This window comes from Notothenia rossii (assembly GCF_949606895.1).
Source record: "Notothenia rossii genome assembly, chromosome: 2".
Taxonomy (NCBI): Eukaryota; Metazoa; Chordata; class Actinopteri; order Perciformes; family Nototheniidae; genus Notothenia; species Notothenia rossii.
The window spans coordinates 65,864,132-65,885,896 of NC_136904.1; the positions used below are offsets into that span (position 1 = coordinate 65,864,132).

At 39.5% G+C, this 21,765-nt stretch overlaps 1 long non-coding RNA gene across 1 annotated transcript in view; it reads right to left on the reverse strand.

Annotated features, from left to right (window-relative positions):
* Positions 1 to 11,915: 11,915 nt before the first annotated feature.
* LOC307026943 overlaps positions 11,916 to 21,765 on the reverse strand; it is a 38,971-nt gene continuing 29,121 nt past the window's right edge. Inside the window, exons 3-4 of the long non-coding RNA XR_013804484.1 lie at positions 17,491 to 17,656; positions 11,916 to 12,598 (exon numbers count right to left, since the gene is read on the reverse strand). This is a non-coding gene — a long non-coding RNA (uncharacterized lncRNA). The remainder of the gene's footprint in view (positions 12,599 to 17,490; positions 17,657 to 21,765) is intronic.

Here is a 21,765-nt window from a genome sequence, read left to right on the forward strand (position 1 = left end):
TCGGCCTCCTGCTCCTCGGGTCCCCCTTTTGGCGTCAGCAACCTGTGTGGAGAAATCTGATACCCACCCCTCAAGTCTACGCTCAGGGCTTCTGGGCCCTCAGGTGTTTGACCCACCACTGGTAGGCCGCTTCAGAATTCTAATACTTGGCCTGTGTCAACAAAATAAACCCCAACATCTTCAGGTGAATTAAATAACATATCTCAATAGCTCTGAATTTCTGACAAGCATCTGTGTTATTTTAAATGAAATCCTTGAGATCCTATTTAAAATCTAAATATAATATGAACTGCTAATGTCTCTGATAAAGAAACACACTAATGTTATGGATTAAAAACAACTAAAATCATGATACTGACAAAGTGAATGATTTCCTGGTGAGACTGCTTCTACCTGTCACTGCTTAGATATTATCAAGCTGAAAAAATGAATACAGAAATCCAACATACTGTCATCAAATGTCTTTCTATTATGAATTTAAATTAAATGTACATCCCAATAATAATCTAAACAGTCTATGGCTTTTACTTCTTTACCAGGCTAGTTACAAGATGTTGTCTAAATTAAATTCTATCTCATTACATTACTATGTTTTAACTTAGCTGTAATATGTTCTTTCTACATTTCAAACCTCAGTTACTTTAATACCTGTTGAAATATTACAAAGTTGTTTTCATTATCACAGTTCACCTTCTCATTCTCATTCTGGAATTACCTCTCTCAGTAGCCCCTTGGCCACTGATTCGGCATCTGTGTTACCTGTTATAACTCAATCAATATTAGAAACATGTCAACATTTTTTAGGAAACCTCTCGTTTCCCTTGGAGCTCCAGAATAATGTGTTAGTCTAAAAACATGCTTGGTTAGTTATTGTTTTAGAATCATGCAGTTACACTGATCACATGCCGGCATTCCATTCACACTCACACTGTCAGTCAGGGTCAAAGGTCATTTGGTCTCAGTCTTTTGGCCATGTGTCGTGCTCTGCAGAGACTTTAATATTCTACTAGCTGGAGTTGTACTAGTGACATCATTGTGTTGATGTCAACCAATGCAACAAAGTTTTTCTCGTGTTCGCAGCACCATTTTCTTCAGATGTTTAACAAACAAATTATCAATACACTTTATTAATATACCGCCCCTAGGAAACACAATACCTGACAAATGTTCATGCAAGGCATTCTTAAGTGAACCTGCAGAAAACGGCCTTTTGAATTAATATTAAAAATGAATCAATAATAATAATAATCCATTTTATCAATTTGTTTACCCTTAGAAGTGAACATACCTCATAATGTTACATCAGGATGTTAAACTAAGTTTTGGCCAAATCAATCATTATTACTGTTTCAGATCTAACTGGAGGTTGAACAAACAAAAACCTTTTTTGTTTACATCATGTAAACCACTAACATATTTTCCAATTTCAGCATCAGCCTTGTTACTCTAAAATTACATCCTAAATAGGAATATCAGGAATGAAACAAATATTTAATCTCCAGAAATGTTCTCAACAAATGGAGAGTAATGCCATCTCTCTATCTAGTGAATAGCCAACATATTTAAAAAATGTCAGATATACAAAAATAAGCCTAAATACTCTTTTACTATCAAAGTCTAAAGCTAGACCTAAGCTGAACAGTTTTGGTAATGGACAATTTAATCTAGAAAAAAAACAAAACTGGACTTGTGTTCTTATGTGTTCTTCAAAATACATTAGTAAATACCTTGTGAAGTATTCACAATATAACTAATCCTCTATAGGATATGAAATCCATTCATCTTTAACCAGATACTATTTCCCTATTTATTTTTAGTTCATGATAATAATGGTATAACGTCCACACGTTTACCCATAGCTAGTCACTATGTCAAGATCTATCATGTGTGACATAATAATCAGATGTCTTGTTTGCCAAACAAGGATATTAAACTTTAACCCGTTCAGCATTCCAGACCATCATTAAACAATCAGCCTCCCTTCCTAAACGCTAAGCATATCGTTCTACACCACCTTGTGATAAACTCTTGCACAATTATGCTGTAAAATCATTGCATGATTTCTTCAGAGTCTGAACAGACTGAGACCAGCCTGTCTCTTGATCTTGTCATATTGAGAACAGTCAATGATTCATTGTCCTCTTCAGCTGTAGTCAGTGGCAGGGCCCCCAAAAAGCTAGAACCGGCCCTGGTCAGTGGGCTCCAAGGAAACTCTCTCTGGCATTGGGATGTCCTGAGGGGGAAGGGACCTCTGGATCAACGTGATACAATCAGCAGACACACGTTGTCCTCTGTACTGCAGAAATCCCCAAAAACTGCAGTACCTCTTCACACCACTGTTGCCTTGACAACGAGGCACAAGCAAACTGTGAAAACCTCCTCTGAGATGTGTTCTTTGCACAGTTCTTCTGTTTCTGTAATGAGGAACTTTTCACCAACACCCTGATTCAGAGTACAACCCAAAGGTGGCGCACAACTATCCAATGCTGCTGTAATCACAGCAAATCAGCTACTGAGAAAAACTCAATGTAAATCTCTCCCCCAGCGGGTGACAAAATAAAACAGCTGAGTGTCTATATGGTCAGGAATGCTGAAACATGTGAATGTTAAACCCATTAATGGTAACAGTCTTCCTATTCTTCATTACTTCAGTTCTCAGTTAATAGGCAAAACAAAAAACTTTTCTTAACCACTATAGATTCATCTTTAATCTTCTTGCTTATTCTATTCTTTTCAAATTGTTTATCTAAGTTGTGTGTTACAAGCATGGTTAGATTTGTAACAGAATACAAAACTAACTGTATCCAGCGCTATATATTTAAAACAAGTAATCTGACTACAGTTAATGAATATATTTTGGAACACTCAAAGGAATTATTACAAAATGTAATCTTCATTATTACTAAAGCTGAAACCTAAATAAATCATCACGGAACATTTTTCTGTCCTTATTACTTAATTGTTTCAATAAAAACTAAAAACATTGTGAAAACTCCCATTTTTGAGAACATCTCTCAACACTTTTATTCCATCTAAGCACGAATGTTTATGACAAACTCGTCCTATTCATCCCAAACGGTCTTTAATGGTATCTATTGTGAACTTTTCTTAATATTAATTATAAATGCAACGTATGTTCTCTTTAGAACAAAGACAGGATAGTTGCAGCTGAAAATGTTTAATAGCAATTTTCTGTTAGATAACCTAGATAAGCCTGTTGTTCGTATATCTAGTAAATATATTCTTATTTTATGTTACTCATAAAACAAAATGACATTTTCCAGAATAGTAGTAACTCTATATAACCTGTACTCTCTCTATACTTCTTCAAACCATCTGACTTTTCTCTCTCTCTTCCTCTCTGCGCCCTGCAGCTGCCAGCCCAAGCTTCTCTCATCAAAACCTCTTTTGTTCTCCAACTGTGTGAGATGGCTTTTAGCCTCGTGCAGCACCTCTGTCATGCTTAAACATTAACAGATTCCCTCTGACAAATTTACAAAAACCTTCTTTTTACTTTCTACTCCTTCTTCATAAACTAAAAAACACCATTGTGGTGGATCGTTTACGTTTTCAGTTTCCTATCTACTTTAAACAACCATCAACTGAGAGTAACTGTATATGATAAAAACAACTCCTAAATAACATTACAATATATATTTCTTCCAATGAGTTCGTTATTTCATGTCTAACAAATTCTCCTCTTTCCATGTCGTATTCTAGATGGAAAAATCCACCTATTATATCTAATTTGAATAAAGCCTTACATTTAGTGTACTTCATATACTCAGTAAACCTCTTTTTACTTTCCCCTAAGGTTACTGTATGTAATATAATTTTCCTTGAAGTATAATTAAGTACAATCCTTAGTTAATGACAAATACCATAAAATTCACAACGCAATGCAACGGTATCAATCAGTTCTCAAAGACTATGTTTAAATAGCAGCAAATCATTGTTTCTTATTTATTTCAATATATCTACCACTTCAAATCACACATTGATCTGTTAATTTTCAATGTATTTCAGTCCAACTTCAGGCATTAGAGAAAAAAGCAAGCAGACACCTTCCAGGCTGCTGCTGCTGCTCTCGAGAGGAAAAAAGGTGGGGGGAACTCTCCCAGACAAATACTGACACCCCCTTCTCTCTCCCCCGCTGTAGCTCTCAGCCTCTATAGGAAAAGGGGGGCTTCTTTCAACAATTAACACTTCTGCTATCCTTTTATTCAATTTTTCTGCTTGAACCCACTGTTCTCGTAAGCTCTTAACTCACGCTCCTCTCGTTAAAATTCTCCCTTCATTATGACTTCGTATCTATTCATCTGACTTAGGCTGTTTCTGTTACCAGTAAATATTCACAGACTTCATATCTATTGATCTGACTTACTGTCCTTGTTACCAGTAAATATTCACAGAAAAAATTCCCCGTACAGTCTATTCAGCTTTTATTGTCCGATGTTTATTCCAACAAGTTTAGCAAGCCTCTCAGCGCGCTTCAACACCGTCTTTCAACAATGTGACGCTGACATGGAGTCGTAACCCAGGCTTACAGAACTCTTTATCGTGACGTTTGGCTTTATAGATTCAACCCCACAGAACAAAGGATTAATGAGGTCTGGTCACTTCAGAATGACTTTCTGAAGTTTGCGTTACTCTCCTTTGGATCACTTATAACATAAATAACTCATCTCCAGCCCCGTCGAGCTGTGGATTCGTTATTTTGAGTCAGTCTGATATGGAGACTTAATACTACCATTTGACTACTCCAGACAGTCTAACTGTGGGGACTCGATACCTCCACTTTTCAAGCCAGGGACTTTAATACCCTTCTAGCTGCAGGAACTTAATATCCTATTTTAACTGTGGGGACTTTATACCTCCACTTTTCAAGCCCGGGACTTCAATACCCTTCTGGCCTGCAGGAACTCAATATCCTATTTTACAACTAAAACTCGCATTTGCATTGTTACTATAAAAAACACTGTAAACTTCGTCTGACAACCCTAAAATTTGGAATATGGTCAAATCACAGGTTTCAAATTAAATCGTGTCTGCTCACCTGGTAGCCTATTGTACAGAGCTCTGTTTTTAGTTGTCAGAAGAGGCCGAGATGTTTAGCCCTGGACTATTCCGTCCGCTTGCTGCTGGTGGTCACTTCCCCGAAAACACCCCACTCAGACACGTCGGGTCACCATTTGTTGGAGATTTGGAGGATGTTTAAAACCAATCTCGTCTCCGCGTGTCGTTTGATAAGCTGGGTAAATTCGTAAAAAGGAAGGGATTAAGAAACACCAGAATGCAAGTTAAACAATAATCTTGTTTTAATGATAAAAAGTAACAATACAAATACAAATACAAATACAAACACAAAGGAAGTACTTCCTGCTCTTCCTCCAATCTCACGGATCTGGTCAGTTTGCAGAAAAGAAGAGGCTGGTCTAAAGAAAACATAGGCTTATATCCAAAACCCCAGGAGGAGCTATGCGGCTGCCCCCCCCCCCCCCCCCCGAGGGGTCCTCCACTTAGAAAAGACAGCCAATCAGCGCGAGCCAGAGGCGACCCTTACATTCGAGATAACAAACCCCTCCTTGCAAGTTTCACATACTTTTGGCATTTTATAAAGATAGTTTTAAGATATAGTTTTTTATAGTTGGATTATACAAATAACACATGTGAGTTACCTTAACCTCAAACAATAATAACAAGAGGAAAACATCAGCTCCGATCTCAAGCAGTAAAAAGTACCGCACACTCATTTAGCCTGCAACTCTTCCAGACACTTGAGCTATTGTTCTTTAAGAATATTCCCTGCAGAATCTTTATTTCAAATAAAAGGTTTCACATTGCATATTTCCAGCTTCCTTTACACATACTGTTATTATTAATACAAAGTAATCAACCACACACATATATTCTCTATGAAGTGACCCTTGTTATAGGTCCGAATGTCCTGTCCCCTGAAAGTCATGAGTTTTGGTTGATTAACAGAAGTTTAATTGTTCTTGTGGCTTAATGGCTTCCCTGAACTTCCCTTCACCCCAAAGTCAGCTTACTAGGAATGAATACATTTTATTGATAAGTTCAAAAGGACGTTTATCTTGGTTACTGCTGGGTGACCCAAGTCTCAAGGCCTGCAGGATGTGTAGGAGATAAACATTAATTCTACAAGACTTTAACTACATTATCTGAAAATGTATCTGGGACTTCCCCTGTTAATTGCAAGGACTATTGATAATTAACAGAGAGACCCTAGGGGCCTCTTCTTGGTATCTGCTAGGCAGAAGTCACTCAATGCAGAAATCACAAGTTTAACACACATTCTATATACAGGACTGTCTCAGAAAATTAGAATATTGTGATAAAGTTCTTTATTTTCTGTAATGCAATTAAAAAAACAAAAATGTCATACATTCTGGATTCATTACAAATCAACTGAAATATTGCAAGCCTTTTATTATTTTAATATTGCTGATTATGGCATACAGCTTAAGAAAACTCAAATATACTATCTCTAAATATTAGAATATCATGAAAAAGTATACTAGTAGGGTGTTCAACGAATCACTTGAATCGTCTAATTAACTCGAAACACCTGCAAGGGTTTCCTGAGCCTTGAAAAACACTCAGCTTGGTTCAGTAAACTAAATCACAAGTATGGGGAAGACTGCTGATCTGACTGCTGTCCAGAGGACCGTCATTGACACCCTCCATCAGGAGGGTAAGACACAAAAAGAAATTTCTCAAAGAGCAAGCTGTTCACAGAGTGCAGTTTCAAAGCACATCCACAAAAAGTCTGTTGGAAGGGGGAAATGTGGCAGGAAACGCTGCACAACCAAGAGAGATGACCGCAGCCTTAACAGCATTGTGAAGAAGAGTCGCTTCCAGAATTTGGGGGAGCTTCAAAGACAGTGGACTGAAGCTGGAGTCCAGGTATCAAAAGTCACTGTTCACAGACGTGTCCGGGAAATGGGCTACAATAGCCGTATTCCCATGGTCAAGCCACTTCTGAACTCAAGACAACGGAAGAGGCGTCTGACTTGGGCTAAGGAAAAGAAGCACTGGACAGTTGCACAGTGGTCCAAAGTCCTCTTTTCAGACGAAAGCAAGTTTTGTATTTCATTTGGAAGTCAAGGCGCCAGAGTCTGGAGAAAGGCTGGAGAGGAGCAAAATCCAAGTTGCTTGAAATCCAGTGTGAAGTTCCCACAGTCAGCGATGGTTTGGGGAGCCATGTCAGCTGCTGGTGTTGGTCCACTGTGTTTCATCAAGCCCAGAGTAAATGCAGCTGTGTACCAAGAGATTTTAGAGCACTACATGCTTCCGTCTGCTGAAAAGCTCTATGGAGATGAGGAATTCATTTTCCAGCATGATCTGGCACCTGCCCACAGTGCCAAAACCACCAGTAACTGGTGTACTGACCATGGCATTACTGTCCTCGATTGGCCTGCAAATTCCCCTGACCTGAACCCCATAGAGAATATGTGGGGTATTGTGAAGAAGAAGCTGAAAGACACCAGACCCAACAATGCTAATGAGCTAAAGGCCGCTATTGAAGCATCCTGGGCATCCATAACACCTCAGCAATGCCACAGGCTGATTGCCTCCATGCCACGCCGCATTGATGCAGTAATCCGTGCAAAAGGATTCCCAACCAAGTACTGAGTGCATTAATGGACATTTTCAAATGTTTGATTGTGTTTTGCTGTTATAAATCTTTTTTTTTTACTTGGTCTGAGGAACTATTCTAATTTTTTGAGATAGGATTTTTGAGTTTTCTTAAGCTGTATGCCATAATCAGCAATATTAAAATAATAAAAGGCTTGCAATATTTCAGTTGATTTGTAATGAATCCAGAATGTATGACATTTTTGTTTTTTTAATTGCATTACAGAAAATAAAGAACTTTATCACAATATTCTAATTTTCTGAGACAGTCCTGTAAGGTGACATTAAAATGAATATACCAGATTGAACTTTCCTGCCATAACACGTTACTTTAATACTTCAAATAACTAAAATAATACTTCACCCTCCACCCGTAACATCACTGCCCCTCCACCTGCCAACATCACTGCCCTCCACCTGCCAGCACCCAGCCAGAGGAGCGCAAACAACAAGGTGTCCCGTCATGTACCTGGAAGTTTGGGTTGGCAAAATGGAGTAAGAGAGGGACTTGAAAAACCTTGGTGGCTCTCTGCTCATGTTGTTACAGTTGTCTTGGTTACAGCTCTCAAGTTTTTTTTTTTTGCCATTTCCACATCTTTAGAAAATATGAAATAAATGAAGTGAAATCAACCTCTTCTCTGTCTTGTGAGTTTGCAGTCTTGCAGTTTTGCTCCTCCACCTGTAACATCACTGCCCCTTCACCTGCCATACAGTAGGTTACTAACAATATTACTTGTATAATACAGTGATAGAATACATGTTTAGTATGCTTACTTATATAAAACAGTAGTATTAAACTTACCTTGTGTTTTCACTCTCACTTAAAGACCCTGTGAAGTGCATGTTTTTGCGCCAAAATGAAATGGCAGTTTCATTCCTTGCATATCATTGTGCCTGTTCATGGCTAAAATAATTTTTCATAATTAATGAATGAATGAATGATTAATTTTGCCGTCTGAGCCTAACGGAAGTTGCAGACGATAGTGGCTGTGACGTCACAAGATGTACCCAGTTGTGATTGTAAACATGGTGGAGACTTTGGAAAGTGATACTAGTGTGAGAGAAATGATTGATTTGGACAGCTTTTCGGACAGGATAGATGAGGAAAGTGATCAATCTGGTGCACTTTGAGGGCAACATTAAGAGATTTATGGATACAGCTCTCAACACTCATATGAAACATATATTTCAATAATCAAAAAACATTGGAAGGATTTCTTAACCTATTTTATACAACTAATATTACATAGATGGAAATATTTGTTTACATAGATGACCAAACCCACTGAGATAACTTAGGCTACAGTTTACCTCCCTGAGCTGACGTTATCTCTCTCAGTCCCACAGGAGAGGACTCTCCCTCTCCTTATTGTTGAAACAGCTAATCTCCGTTAGCTCCGAGCTAGCACCAGATGCTAACGACAACCCTGTAATTCTCTCAGTCTCTCTTTCTCTCTCTCTCGAATCGACCAGTGGCCTTTATTTATCATGATCAATGAACGAATCTACGAAACAATGACACCAGCCAGGCTCACCTTCATCTTTTGGGAACAGAAACATCGCCACTTCGGCAGACTGGACATTACTACAGCCAGCGGCAATGCATCGTTTCACGTGTGTTTTTCCTCCCTCTTTCTTCACTGTCGCCTCCATTGTCAGGTTTTCTCGATTGGCAATCACTTCCAGTCGACTCCGACACACTTTCCAGGAAAATACTAGCTCAAAAACATTGAGAAATTCGACTTTGAAAAAGAGAAAAAATGAACGGTGGTGAATGTAAACAGTGCGGCGGCGTCCATCTCGTGACGTCACGCAGTAGATCGCAAGCCACGCCCACGAAGGCGAAGGTCGACTGCAGATTTCCCCGGCAAATTCAAAACTCGTCAAATTCGTTGCTATTCCAACATCTTTTGATATGGGTTCCAATGGACAATTTTGGTCATTACTATACGTATTAGCATAATAGATCATGCACAGGTGCACACTTCACAGGGTCTTAAAGTCCCTCTCCCTTTGCCATCAATCCAAAATCAGCTGAGCTGCAACATTATACAGACAGGTAATAATCAACATAATCACAAGGACACAATATGGCTCTGCTAAAAACACTCACTCTTACACACACCAAAGTTATATTTATCTAATATTTAACTCCCTCCACCCCTGCATACAATCCCGTTTAGAAGCCCCTCTTCTCTAATTCAACAACGTTGGACGAAATGACATTAAGAGAACGGAATTTACAATTAAAAGGCTGTTCAACGTGTGTTGCTAACTTGATCCGTTATCCTAGCTTTATCTGTTATCTGTAAACGTTCCCTAAATCTACTAATTTAGGGATAATCCACTGACATCCTTTAATACACATGTTAATTTGAATCAGATGTACTGATAATATCCGCAATATAAATCTTTAAACTTCTTCTTACCTTTAAAAGTCCGTCACGAACGGTCTATTTTGCTGCAACTCTACAGCTCTGCTAGCCTTGGCGCTAACTTCCGGGGAACGATTGAGAGGCTCCACGATCCGCCATTGCTGTAAAAAAGTGGTCCATTGGAGTGAACGGAGATGACGTAACTCTCAGTCTATACGGCGCTGGACAAATCCATCCATGGACAAACCCCGTGATAGTCCTCAAGCTCTGATTGGATGTTTGAGTGTGCACCGAGGGTTACGCCGAGCGTCGAACAACACTTTGAAATGGGATGGAACCACGGCAGACTGTCCAAAACTGGATTTGAACGGGTCCACCCCCTCCCCCACCCCGTCCCCAGAACTACAAATGTAGTAACTGTGTAGTAACTACACACTATTGTGTGTTTCGCAACATGTTCTATGGCACGTCTCTGCTGGGCATTGTAGTTTTAAAAGACGTTTTCATATTTCCCATAATAAGAAGTTGCCAGTATTAAACTGTGTACATCCCTGGAGGTTTAGGGGATAGGAAACACTCACATTTAAAACATATAATTAATAAATTGGGGAAAATTGCTTGTGCCCATAATGCATATGTATAATATCAGTTAAAATAAGTGCTTAAACATAAAGTAGTTAACATTGCAGGAAAGCAATATATTAGTACTTTGTCAGGCTTAATATTTGTAACCCCAAAGCTTTTTTCTTATTCAAAATAAGACCTTAACCTAAAGTATTCTTTAATGTTTAAATAAAGCCTTATTAGTTTGTCTGTCTGTGTCTCCTATTAATATCTAATAATAAAAATAATACATTTCAATAACGTGCTTTAACCACTAGGTGTCCCTTTCTATCAGCTGTGCACCGTTATGGTGTAAATATACCAATATACCGATTGGATCAAATATAAAAGTCAGCCGAATTAGTATTGATACTGCAAGGAGTTGACCGTCCGTCAACATGTGACCGGTTGGGAGTGAGAACGTGTTGTGTACAGAGTTATTGCAGTGGGCAGGAATGTTTTCCTGTATCGGTTCATGTGACAGCGGAGCTGCAGCAGTCTGTCCAGGTGGGGTGGGGGGGGTTATCTGTCTGTCCAGCTGCAGGTGGAGAGGATGGGTGGGGTTACCCATGATTGAACCAGAATAAGGTTTTGTTGGCTTACATCATCGTAGTGGAAAATGTTGTCATATGCAATATGTTTGGATAGTTTCACCATTGAAATGCGTTTGATAACACTAGGTGCTCTAGTGCCAAAGTTGTGGCCCTAAAAAAATATCAACTATTCATTTGTATGGCATCCAGAGCTTCCACATTTTAGGGAATATGTTTTTTGATTTAAAATATCATCAATGTCATAAGCAATGGTTACATTAAAACCCTCCTATTGTATTAGTTTCCCCCCCCTTACTTTGGTGTTCGCGGTCAAATTTGACCGGTCCTGTTTTAACTGCTATTACATTAACACAAAAACCATGAATCATCACCAAATTTCATTAATTTCATCAACATTGTATGTTGAGTTGGCACCTCAGCTCAAAACATACAAAAACACAGAAGAATAGAAAGTTAACCCATTGAAATTATATGAGAGCAGTGCTACAAACTACAATTCCCATTAGATACGCGCCCAACAATCGTTACGAAGTACACAGAGCTGACATATTTGTAGTTCTTCCGGCGTGTGTGCGTGGACTCGTTCGACTTGTCTTGCGTTGACGGCCGTATAGGCTCCATTCCCTTTCAGAAATCCCTCAATCGGGCGCGATCCGAAACCAAACCCTGTGTTTAAAAAAATATAAAATACAAATTTGCACTTTTGCCTCCTTAGCAACGGCAGTATCGTTTGGGTGGCGATCTGAGTTTGGGTACCGTATCTGTGACGTGACAAAGGGTCGCCGTGACAACGTGGTGATGAGATGTGGATAACTTTCCAGATAAAGACCATCCTGATACTCGAGTTGTGGTTTTCAATAAGTGAAAAAGAAAATTCAAAGTAATCACTACCATTTTAATATCTCAAGTATTTGTCCCCAAAAGCTTTCAAATGTAGTAGCAAAACCAGTGATCCAGATCAGGATCATTTTAATTAGGCCTATAATTAAATGATATAATAATAATACATTTTATTTTTAGAGCGCTTTTCTGAAACCCAAAGACGCTTTATATGCAAGCCTACCTCCAAAGCGTTATACTTCGGAAGTTAAACAAATTAGATAAGGCAGTGGATGGCAAAGTACCAGATTTCACACATGAATATGCTTAAAATAGGTTATGGTGTTCCTATCACTGACAATGAAATCATGTAGTATTTCAACTGTAATTTCCTAAAAAGTCAAATGCATTTTGGTGGAGGTTTTCATCTTATTTCTAATAGAAACATATTAAATATGACTCAAATGGAGCATATAAACAAGAGAACAAACGTGCAAAAACGAAACTGGTGTTCAAATAACAGATTTTATTTTTATTCATTATCCCGGAGAATTCTTCGGCTGCCAGGAATGAGCCCACTCCTTGCCACTGAAAACAGAATGGAATAATTTTAGTTACAGTTACTGGTTTCGTCTTTCCGAAAAGCATAAACCATGTGTGAAGCAAACATCTTATAACCCAATTTATATAAGTAAATGTTTCATTTACCATTTAGAAAAAGTGAACATAGAAATTAAAACAAATGTTCTAACAAACAATAAAAACAAACAAAAACACATACATTAACAACAATGAACTTAAACAATCATTTGTTCCTACACTACTTCAGCTGCTTCAGAATAACAGCAGTGAAATATATAAGAGGACTGGTGGTAGATTTGGATGTTTTGCATTTGTTAAATATCTTGTGTTTGTTCTCCAACATGGGACTACATCAGATGACATGAAGCCAAGTAACTGGAAGATATACAGGACTGTCTCAGAAAATTAGAATATTGTGATAAAGTTCTTTATTTTCTGTAATGCAATTAAAAAAACAAAAATGTCATACATTCTGGATTCATTACAAATCAACTGAAATATTGCAAGCCTTTTATTATTTTAATATTGCTGATTATGGCATACAGCTTAAGCAAAAAATTAGAATAGTTCCTCAGACCAAGTAAAAAAAAAAGATTTATAACAGCAAAACACAATCAAACATTTGAAAATGTCCATTAATGCACTCAGTACTTGGTTGGGAATCCTTTTGCACGGATTACTGCATCAATGCGGCGTGGCATGGAGGCAATCAGCCTGTGGCATTGCTGAGGTGTTATGGATGCCCAGGATGCTTCAATAGCGGCCTTTAGCTCATTAGCATTGTTGGGTCTGGTGTCTTTCAGCTTCTTCTTCACAATACCCCACATATTCTCTATGGGGTTCAGGTCAGGGGAATTTGCAGGCCAATCGAGGACAGTAATGCCATGGTCAGTACACCAGTTACTGGTGGTTTTGGCACTGTGGGCAGGTGCCAGATCATGCTGGAAAATGAATTCCTCATCTCCATAGAGCTTTTCAGCAGACGGAAGCATGTAGTGCTCTAAAATCTCTTGGTACACAGCTGCATTTACTCTGGGCTTGATGAAACACAGTGGACCAACACCAGCAGCTGACATGGCTCCCCAAACCATCGCTGACTGTGGGAACTTCACACTGGATTTCAAGCAACTTGGATTTTGCTCCTCTCCAGCCTTTCTCCAGACTCTGGCGCCTTGACTTCCAAATGAAATACAAAACTTGCTTTCGTCTGAAAAGAGGACTTTGGACCACTGTGCAACTGTCCAGTGCTTCTTTTCCTTAGCCCAAGTCAGACGCCTCTTCCGTTGTCTTGAGTTCAGAAGTGGCTTGACCATGGGAATACGGCTATTGTAGCCCATTTCCCGGACACGTCTGTGAACAGTGACTTTTGATACCTGGACTCCAGCTTCAGTCCACTGTCTTTGAAGCTCCCCCAAATTCTGGAAGCGACTCTTCTTCACAATGCTGTTAAGGCTGCGGTCATCTCTCTTGGTTGTGCAGCGTTTCCTGCCACATTTCCCCCTTCCAACAGACTTTTTGTGGATGTGCTTTGAAACTGCACTCTGTGAACAGCTTGCTCTTTGAGAAATTTCTTTTTGTGTCTTACCCTCCTGATGGAGGGTGTCAATGACGGTCCTCTGGACAGCAGTCAGATCAGCAGTCTTCCCCATACTTGTGATTTAGTTTACTGAACCAAGCTGAGTGTTTTTCAAGGCTCAGGAAACCCTTGCAGGTGTTTCGAGTTAATTAGACGATTCAAGTGATTCGTTGAACACCCTACTAGTATACTTTTTCATGATATTCTAATATTTAGAGATAGGATATTTGAGTTTTCTTAAGCTGTATGCCATAATCAGCAATATTAAAATAATAAAAGGCTTGCAATATTTCAGTTGATTTGTAATGAATCCAGAATGTATGACATTTTTGTTTTTTTAAATTGCATTACAGAAAATAAAGAACTTTATCACAATATTCTAATTTTCTGAGACAGTCCTGTATACCATACTGGACAGGGCTCCCACTCCACCAACATTTCTGCTTTTCCCTATCAAGAGAAGAAAACAAATCTCTAATTTCGGAAAGACCAAACGCATATTAGCTATTTAGCAAACAATTGTGTTGTAAGTTTGTAAATCATAAAGCACACCCTATGCATTACTTTTATTCCCGTCTAACCTTTCTCATTCTTTCTTTTATTACACTCCTGATGGGGAAAGTTTCTAGGCGAGTGTGGTAGGAGCAATCTGTGAACATCAAAGCAGGTTCCACATACAGTATGAAGGATTATTTGAATTATTTGAAGTATTAAAGTACCGTGTTATGGCAGGAAAGTTAAATCTAGTATATTCATTTTAAAGTCACCTTATATATATTCATGTGTGTTAAATTTGAAGGGACAAAGTATATTTTCCCTCCCCAATATATTGAGGTGAAGTCTTTGTGTTCAGAGAGGGATGTGAGCAGGGGACATCCTTATTTGGGGATAGCTCCGAAACTCTGGAATGTTTCCCTCATAAAAGAAGAGGGTGCGTTACACATGCTTAGGGCAAATGTGTGTGTTTTCATTGCAGTAAATATATGTGCTGCGTGATTACTGTTCAACTATACCTCTGTTTTTATTCTTTCATGTGTGGGTACTAAATGGCTACAAACATTGTGGAGAAATTAGCTTAAACATGTTTTATTACTCTATATGAAATGGAAGCAGCTTTTATGACAGGGACGAGAGAGCTGGGGGAGGGGACATTCTTCTTAAGATTTTCAGCATGTCAATTATCAGGGAAATCTACTTGTTTTAAATAGATGTGTGTGGTTAATTACTTTGTATTAATAATAACAGTATGTGTAAAGGAAGCTGGAAATATGCAATGTGAAACCTTTTATTTGAAGTAAGGATGTGAACAATAGCTCAAATGGCTGGAAAGGCTGCAGGACAAATGAGTGTGTTCTCTATATTGGGCCTGTGTGAAGTTTGACTATTTGAAAAGCATCTCTAATACTGCTTAAGAGCATAGGTAATGTGTTCCTCGTTATTATTGATATGAAGGTAATTTACATGTATTACGTATATTTTGCCAACTATAACAACTATATCTTAAAACATATTTTTAACTTGTGTGTGGTAACCTGAGGGGGGGGGGGGGAAGATGGCCACAGAGACAAAGAGCCATAAAGGGGATGTGTGTGTGCTGGCTGCAAGATGTGAAATAAGATAAGGAAACTTGTTGTTTAGAGCAGGTTCGTTCCAGACACCAAAAGGTGGTTTTCGTCAAACTGAAAGAGACTTTTTGTTTCCGGGTTTCTTCTGCTGTGTCGCGCTGATTGGGTACGACAGGCCATGTGTTGGTCTCTCCCAATAAGATGACCTCTGGGGGAAGCATTCACACATCTCCTCCTGTGTTTTTAGTATGAAAGCCTGTGTTTTTCTTTGGTTCGCGCTCTTGTTTCTGACTGGCCGTTCCTGAGACGTGTCTCACACGGTGGTAGAACCTGAGCCCGGACTACTCTGCAGAGTGCTTCGTGATTCGGTGATGTATTTGTATGTTTGCACCATTAAAGCAGATTATTGTTTAACCCTTATCCTGGCTGCTTTGAATTTTTCCTTCTTTTGAGAACCCGCTCATATAAGAACGGCGCGGAGCAGAGATTCTGCCCCAACAAGTATTAGTCATATTAGAAATAAAATAAATACAACTATGAACACTTGACCAGACAGGGTCAAAAATATACTCGTCATGTCATAGGACTGTGTGCAGTCAAAGTTAATAGCAGAGAAATAGTGGTATTTATCCAGTCAACCATTTATGGTTTTGTTTTTGCGATATTATTCTTCCGATTTGTGTCTACATTCCATGTGATGTGACAGGTCAATTTGTTGGTAGACAACATATAGAGGTGTGCATGTATGTTCCCTTACATTATTTACATCCACACATTTTGTTCAGAATTTATGAGACTGACGCAAACGTGTTTTGCATAAGTGCAATCAAATAAGTAGCAAGTCGCTTTGGATAAAAACATAAATGTAATGTAAAGGGACCTCTGGATGCACTGGATAACTACTTTTGTTTACAACCCGAGAAACATGACCTTAATACAGAACTGCCAAACTGAATATGTGGTCAACTGGGATCGTCTTCATGTATTGTGCTCTTACCATTAACCTCAAAATATTTCTCCCTTTTGGGCGTTGATAAAGGAAACCATTTAGGAATGGTTTGCTAAAAGGAAATTGCTTAAGGGATGGCTCAAGCCTAAACATACATTTCAGTCATCAAACCTAACTACCTTGACATTAACAACTTTACAACTTTCAATTTGTATACAATGAATGCGCAGGTGGTAGCACAATATCCCAAAATGGTTTTTCAAATTCACGTAAACTTGCCTAACTATTTCCTGATTAATAACAGTTAAATGTCCACAAGTCCCCTCTGCAGAGTAAGCCATGTCTCATTAGGCTACATACTCAGTGTTTAAAAATGTATTTATTTTATGTAGTTTGCTAAAATAATAAACAGTCAAACGTTGTCCATATCCCTAAATATTTTGCAATTACTTTCAACTTTTGTAATACTTTGCAGCTAAAAATAGTGACAGTTAACAGGTAGAAAGGATGTGTGTTAGTTGTCTCACAAAAATATAGTTTGCCAAACCCAAATAAATGGCTCGAATGACTGCTTTCTGGCTGTATCAAAGGATAAATACTGGATCAAGTTGTTGTCCCACAAGATTTGGATGGATTGAAAACAGTCGCTGTAAGTTGTTGTTAACTTAACTGACTTTATTAAATTAGTTGATCCGAACTCATTCCATATAACTGTGTTGGTTATAAGGAAATGTTAAGCTCTCCATTGATACAAACATTTTGTGTACACAATACTGTGAACTGTGAAGATATAGTGCAAGCATCTCACCTTCACAAAGGAACTCATAAAAAGTGCCTATCTTGTCAAGGTAATCCTGGGCATAGGTGGTCAGTGTGCAGCGAGGGGTTAGGATTTCACATTTGATGTCCTTCTTCCTGGTCTCCTTGCCAAGAAGCAGCACTGGTTTAAAGCCAATGGCATGGAGTTTCTCAAGCTGTAATGACAAAATAATATATTTACTGTTTAAAGAAATGGAAAGGAAACATCAACAACAACTATATAACTACAACTATAACATTACTGATGACAGCATCTAGTTGTATGCCATTCATAAACCTAGATGCTGAGTTAAGCTTTTGCAGAATCATGTATTTACCAGGAAGGGTTACACAATAGAAGCAGAAAATATTTTATAGACAAACACAAAATACAAATAAATCAGTATCCCGAGTGCCAGTTCAAACCCTGATAATCTTAAAGTTAAAGTACAATAAGATACAAATGTGTGACCACTCAACAATTAACAGTTAACACTTACAATGAATATTGCATAATTAAAAATGTAACACAATCCAAGCATAGCTTGACACTGTTGAAATTGAAATTGCGTGCTACGATGTAAAACGTTCCCGTATGTTGTGGCTGCAGTCGTAAGAGTAATATAGAGTAGTAACATACAATTATGTAGTCTTATTAAAGGTGGGGTAGGTAAGTTTGAAAAACCGGCTCGAGATACACTTTTTTTTATATTCCATGGAATGCTCTTAACATCCCGATAGCAATGAATATCTTAAGTGCTTTGACAAAAAATCCATAAAAAAATGTCATCTGTGGAAGCCGTAATACTGTAAAAAGCACAACCAATCATCTGAGCCGGCCCGGCTAAAGTAACTGGATGGCCTACCTGCCTGTCAGCCTTCCATCTGTGCACAAACTTATCTCGTGCCCTCATTGGTCATGTGCGCGTTTGTGTGTGTTGGAGGAGGGGCTTTATAAGGAAGTGGCAGATTTTCTCCGGTTGTGTATTTTCAAATTCTAGCGATCTCTAGCCGGTTTGTCAAACTTAAATACCTTACCTTTAAGGTCTAAAAGTGTGTACATAAGCAAGAATGGAACACAACATGGAAGTGAAGGAAGTGCTCTGTTTATTTAAATCTGTAGTTAAATTAAAATAGTGTCCCTTGGCTGTGAAAGTTAAGATAAGAGTAGTTGTAAAATTGAAAGAAAAGAGAATATGAAATAATACCTTTGCAATAATATCTATATTTGAAGTTGATATCATAGTGTATATTGGTTAATAAGATACAAACATCATTAAGAAATAAATGTATATAAAAACAACATTCAACTTGATCCTGGCCCAATATATTGGCAAACAATCAGGGTCCGTCTTTGTCAGTTCTTTGGTGTCAGCTTGGTGTGTCCGGGCCTTAACATACAGTAAAAAGTGTACATACCAAGACAATGGCTTCATCCTTGATGGAAGCAATGTTGTGGTTCTTCTTCCGCCCTGACACCCAACCCCCTCGCTTCTCATCAAACCTCTTGAGCTTCTTCTTAAGGCGCGGCTTTTTTGGCTGCTCCTTAAAGAGCCTGTGACACGAACCCAACAACTGTTGTGCAATGAAATAGTGGGCTACTAGTAATCTCAAACCGTCAGTTTAAAAAAGAAAAAGCGATACCGTTCCGATAAATATCAATAATTTCGAACATCGCGGGAAAATTCCTTCGACTCATTTTGAGGTTTTGGGGGAAGCCGGAAGTGACGTCAATGCGGGAACGCTTCACTGTGCGGCGAGAGAGCCAAACACGGACAAAGTGTGTTGTCATGCGTAGAAATGGTGAATTACTGAGTTTAGGCACGTTAATAACGTTTTAATGAAGTTGACTACAGTATATTCATATTTGTCAGTGCTTTCATGTCAATTCGGCGAACATAAACATAAATGATCGTGGTGAAGATGATGATTAAATTAGGATTAAAAATCGGTAGTGAGAGCTGCTGAATTTCCTCCCGTCGGATGTGATATAAAAACAAATCGATTATTTTTGTAAACTCAAGTGGATGAAACTACATTTATTAGTGCTTTCATGTCAATTCGGCGAACATATGATACATTAAATGATCGTGAGGATGATGATCTAAAAATATTTTGTTTGAGCCGGTCTGCATTTCCTGATGAGAAAACAAACCTTAGCTTTTTGTAGTTGCAGTCAGTGGTGTAGTGGGCGTTGGACGCGGGGGTACGCCGTACCCCCACTTATTTGAAGCATGATTTCTTTTTTTAATAGTCTAATACATCTAAAATCATTGCGGGTACAAGCGGCCGAGATGGGTTTTCTCCGCAGGGTGGCTGGTGTCTCCCTTAGGGATAAGGTGAGAAGTTCGGTCATCCGGGAGGGACTCGGAGTTGAACCGCTCCTCCTTCGCATCGAAAGGAGCCAGTTGAGGTGGTTCGGGCACCTAGTTAGGATGCCACCTGGGCGCCTCCCTAGGGAGGTGTTCCAGGCACGTCCAGATGGGAAGAGACCAAGGGGTAGACCTAGAACCAGATGGAGGGTTTATATCTCTTCGCTGGCCTGGGAGCGCCTTGGGATCCCCCAGTCAGAGCTGGTTGATGTGGCCAGGGAAAAGAAAGTTTGGGGCTCTCTGCTGGAACTGTTACCTCCGCGACCCAACCACGGATAAGCAGGAGAAGATGGATGGATGGATGTGTGAGGGGCAGAACTGTGTGTGTAGGGTGACCAGGTGTCCCGCACTGTGCGGGACTGCACACACAGCATTTTTATTATTTGTCCCGCGTCCCACACATTGAGATGATGTCCCGCATTTGAGTGATAGTCGCGCAGAAAGGCCGGATCGGTTCGCTGACAGCCGGCACCACCCTTTATTATTATATTGTCTAAACGGCATCATGTAAATTGCGCTGACAGGCGACACAGAGGTCCCCAAGCCCCCCCCCCCCCCCCCGTTGACAGTTCACAAGCGCGTCCATAGTGTCTCCCGTCCACCCACCACCCCGTCCACCCAGTAAAAACATCCCCACTACACCACTGGTTGTAGTAGTACACCAACATTGATTAAACGTGTTTTTTTTTACCACAATGTTGGGGAAATTAATGGATAAAATGCACGGATTATTATTATTATTATTATTATTATTATTATTATTATAATTATTCCCACTCCGATCGGGACACTAGGTCCACCGTTTCCCCGCAGCGAGGCTCCCCCCGTTGACAGTTTACGTGGGCTGGGCTGGGTGCAGTGGCGGACTGGCCATCGGGACGAATCCCGATGGGCCGGTACCGAAGTGTGCCGGTCGGATAAGTCACTAGCACATCCCCCACTCCCCCCGTTGACAATTTACTAGTTGTACCGAAGTGGGCCGGTCGAGAGTCCCGGGCTGATTTTTAGTCCCAGTCCACCAATGGACATGACCGTATGATCGCCCATATTGACGCACCTAATTCCTAAACTTCTAACAGATACAAAATAAACCGATCCTTCAGCCTCATATGAGCTCTCAGACACGTTCAAAATTAAACTGTCATCGCTGTCTGAGCTTGCTGCTGTGTGCGCCATCGTGCGTTTACATGCAGATGCTGGGATCCTGAACGGTGCAGCTGGAGCGCTGTGCCCGCATTGACGTCACCCATAATTTGGCGGGACTTGAAGAATCCCCGAGAAGATCCAGGAAATGGTCAACATTGAAGGGCAGATTAATGGTTATCAAAGTACAAATATCCAAAATCAGTTCAGTAACGGTTTTCAAGGGGACAATATTTACTCAAAATGATGGGTTTGGATGATGGGGTAAAATCGTGTCACAGGCTCTTTAAGGCAATGTCCACAGATCTTTTGTGCACAAAATAAAATGTTCTGACAGAAGGGACATGTCTTTTTTGTAGACCCACCTGGCATGATTAACACGGGATTACAAACAAACAGACAAACTGACAAACACAGGAAAGTAGAGAAGTACACAGCATAGATCAGGGGTCTCAGACTCAATTTACCTGGGGGCCGCTGGACGTAGAGTCTGGGCAAGTCTGGGCCGCTTCAAGTATTCCGCAAAACATTTATTAAAAAATACAACATTAACAGTTCTTCAACATCTTCTTAACATGAACTGTTCTTCACAACATAACTATGTACAGTTGCTCTTTCTTGCCTACTCCTTGCTGGTAGAGACCTGGCAGCGCTTCCTCTCACACAGCTGAGCCACATTTGGTTTGAGGGAGGAAGCAGTTGAAACCCTCATGGCTTGAAGATGTGCATCAGTAAGTCTGGACCTGTACTTTGACTTATTGAAGTTCATG